Source organism: Vulpes vulpes, chromosome 14 (genome assembly GCF_048418805.1).
Source record: "Vulpes vulpes isolate BD-2025 chromosome 14, VulVul3, whole genome shotgun sequence".
Taxonomy (NCBI): domain Eukaryota; kingdom Metazoa; phylum Chordata; class Mammalia; order Carnivora; family Canidae; genus Vulpes; species Vulpes vulpes.
The window spans coordinates 132,749,524-132,753,665 of NC_132793.1; positions in this window are offsets into that span (position 1 = coordinate 132,749,524).

The following is a 4,142-nucleotide window of genomic DNA, read 5'->3' on the forward strand; positions in this document are numbered from 1 at the left end:
AGCTACTTTCCTCAGACACAGGTTGGGTAGCACCCTAGCATGTCCCAGTTGCTGCAGAGCGCTTCCATCTCACTCTCTGAAACATTTCCATTGAAGCCATCTCCCTAGACCTGAGTAAAGGAGAAAGCATGCCCGTGTTGGATTGGAGTTCAGACAAACAAGTGAAGCGGTGCAGAGCAGGAGCTAATGGTCACAGCCAACATTCTGTGGCATCAGCCTGGTCCACCACCAGCTGAGCCTGCTTCTGCTCAAACTTCCTGCTCTGTTAAAAAAAAAAAAAAAAAAAAAAAAAAGTCTTCCCTCCACCACATCTAGATTCTTAATACCTCCTCCTTTTTTGAGGAGCAAAAAGGAAGGTCATAGTAAGATCAAGGAAGGAACAAGATTCCCTTACTGTTTTCAGATAGAATGGTGGGGGACAGAGGTAAGATCAACGCATGGGGGACACCTGGGTGGCTCAGCCGGTTGAACAACTGACTTTAGCTCATGTCATCCCAGGGCCCTGGGATGGAGCCCCACATCAGGCTTCCTGCTCAGTGGAGAGCCTGCTTCTCCCTCTCCCTCTACCACTTCCCTGCTTGTGCATACGTATTCTGTCAAATAAATAAAATTTTAAAAAAGATCAAGGCAAGGAAGGCAAACATTTCCCTGAGTGAAGCTTCCCTATTGACTACTTGGTGCAAAAACTTTAGGGGGAAGAAAGATGAGACCTCTCTCCCTCCACCAGTAAATCTCAAGGTTCTCATCTGGTTCCGAAGTGACGTGTGGTGAGAAGATGGTGCTCTTTTCACCTCAGCTCTGGTTGTTTGGGGAGTGACTTACTCGCTTTGATTTGTGATGTGTCCCACCCATACCTCCCTGGGTGGTGAGGACCAAAACCCAGGGCACCTGTGAGGACAGGGAGTTGGCCTTGAAAGTCTGATACAGGAAGTGATTAATATTCAGCCCATGTTCATCACATGGGATACTACTTGATCCCATACCCTTTATTCCTCATTCCTGGACTGTTCCACCTCCTCTCTCTAAGCTTTTTCCTTCCACTTTGACTCTGATTATGTCTAAAACCTGCCCTATAATCTGGAAGTCACTGAGTCACAAGGCAGCATGGTTCATGGGACAGGACATTGGGCTCTGTCTTTAAATCCTATCATCTGGGACCAGCAGCTAAGTTTTCTGAATCTGCTTCATTAAATGGAAACAAATAACTCCTCTCAAGGCTCTGGTGCCCGTCAATGAGGTGATGTGTGGAAAATAGCTATCAAGAGGTCTCAAGTGCTGTTGGTTGTGGAAGGTGGCCTTCTAACGCCATCTGTGGTGTTAGTGAGGACCCCCAAATTATCCTGCAGTCACAATCGGGGCCTCCCAGTTATCTGATGGGGGAGTCTGGGGGAAGAAATGGAGCATGCTCAGCTTCAGAATGCGTAGTGTCCCATTTATTTTGATCAGCTGTGGTAAGTCTCTCAGGGTGGGCTCTACCCCATGGGGGAGGCCTGCAGCACTCCTGCCTGTGATTGGTGAAGTAAATTGGTTTAATTCAACAGCAGAAGGTTAAGAAGCTTTCTCCCATCCCCGAAGATAGAAAAGCCACATCTTGCAATCGGCCTCCTTAGTAAGAGAGTGGCTGGTTGCATTTCCATTAGTTCCATCTTCTATGTCTTCTTTTTCAATTGACTCCAAATTCCATAAGAGAAGAAAAACTACGACATTGACACCACCAGCTGATCCCAGATCCCCTTTGGATCCTGTGTCATTACATTGAGCTGAACGTGAAGGCATAATTTTACAGCCCCGTTCACCCTCTACTCACAGGCTGTACATTAGCCAGTACCTGAGAATGATGGGTTTTTTTCACTAATATGACACACCAATGACATTAAGCTGAAACTAAAAATTAAAACACCCTAGTGGACCTGTAGATCTGCTCCAACCACTCCAGGCAAGGGGGAGATTTATTGTCTCAAGGAACGAAGCCAAAGAAACCGCAGCACAGGTGGTAAGGAACGAGGTGCAGGAGAGGCATTAGGCTAATGTTAAAATCCGTGCTTTCAACAGTTGGTTCTGTATTGGTTACCTAGTGCCGTGTAACAAACAACCTCAAAACTTAGCGCCTTAGAGACGCCCACCATTTTATTTGCTTCCAAACTGCTCAGCGGTGTAGGATAGGCTTTGGAGGTGGTGAGGATATAAAACTTCCACACGTGCCTGGGCCCAAAAATCTCATTTCTTTTGTAACTGCTCTCAGGTAATTCAAGCAAACTGGAGATCAAACAATAAAATAGGAACTTGAATAGAAAACAAGCTTTCTATTCTAGCAGAATGGCACAGCCCAGGTTGACGGACAGCTGTTCTCAAAAGGCAGACAGAACACAAGTCTACGTGGGACCAAGAGGATACGGGTTTAAAAAATGAAAGAAAAGAAGGAAACCAACTAAAAGGTTGTCAGACACTTTGGATCAATTAGAGAAAAAAAATATTTATGAGTCTGTGACAGCACTGATTAAAAAATTAAAGATAATGTTTTGCATCATCATAATGTAAATCATATTAATCATAATAACGTGATGTAAACATTGACTACCACTTTGGGAAATTGGTGGTGTTGGGGGGATGCATCAGATAAATCTCATTTACCAAAAAACAGGTAGATGCATAAGTGAAGTCCCCTAGAGTCTATATACCCAACCCTTATAGTAAACCTACCCTGGGCTCATTACTTACATATGTTACCTCACTTTCCTAAGAAGCATGCATTACTGTCCCATAGTCCAGGAGTTGGTTGACATTGAGGAAGGTTAGTTTTGCTAGTAAATGACATGACACAGCTAGTCGTGGGGCCCAGCTCTCCAGGCAATCCCAACCCTGAACTTATTATCACCCTATGACACCAGCTCAGCCCTCCGCACCTGTTTCAGCTGCCCCTAGAGAGGTGCTACCAATTTATAGTCCTTCTGCACACAGTTCTTAATTTAAATCAACTCTTCCAGGAGGCCTGGGGGGCTCAGCAGTTGACCATCTACCTTCGGCTCAGGGCCTGATCCTAGAGTTCTGGGATCAGGCCTTGTGTCAGGCTCCTTACAAGGAGCCTGCTTCTCCCTCTGCCTGTGTCTCTGTCTCTGTCTCTCATGAATAAATATAATCTTAAAAATAAAATGAATCAACTCTTCCCTAACCCTGTGACTGGCCTGGAGTGGTGGGCACGGCCAGTTTCCTGCCAGTTTCCTGCGCGTGCCATCACACAGAACCCAACAGGAAGCAGCTCATCCTTGGCTGAAATGCTCTGCCACCAGGGTCCTGAAAATCTCAATTTTTAAACTTTGTCTTGTTAGTGAAGTCCAATGGGACAATGGAGCATGTGTGTGAGCAGAATGGGCAATACCCATGCCCATAGCCCCTTGCCACCCCACTCACGCAGAGCACTGACAATGCCCCATGAGTACAGAATTCAAGTAGACCCACAGCGAGCCTAAGGGCAGCAAGACTCAAGGCCAAGTACAAGTGTGTTATGTCTGCAACCAAGTATACTGGGGGTACTGACAGCCCCAGGAGGACATGCTTCCCATTCGAACCAGAACTTTCTTCAAACACAACAAAAGAAATGATGGAGGAGCCCTATCTTACTCCTTTTCACTCGTGTTTGCCACTCACTCAGGCTGGAATGATGACACAGAAGCGTCAGCCCCTTGTGCTTCTTTTCACTGCCTCCTTACTCATCAGTAAGGGAGGCTATTGACAGAACGTGCAGATGTCAAGAAGAGAAATAAAAACTGAGCTTTATGCAAAATCCCTGCTGTTCTGGCAGGAACAAAATACATGTAGGAGCTACAAAAAGAGTCATGTAATTTCGGCCATCCCACGTGTGAGTTAGAAACTCTTATGTTTACATTAAAATTGGCATCGCACAATATAAAGATGAACCATGAAATTTATGCCAATAATATAAACTCACATCTTACTTAGGATAGCACTCCACAACATTTTAAAACCCTGAAGGAAGAAAAGCTTTGTATTTAGTGCCTATTATGTATGTCCCTTTCATTGTGCTTCCTGAACAAGGGTCCCCACAAATTACGCAGCTGGCCCTGGTGATGGAGAGGTAGATCCACGAAGCCCCGATTTCCCTGTAATTGAAAGCTACACACTCC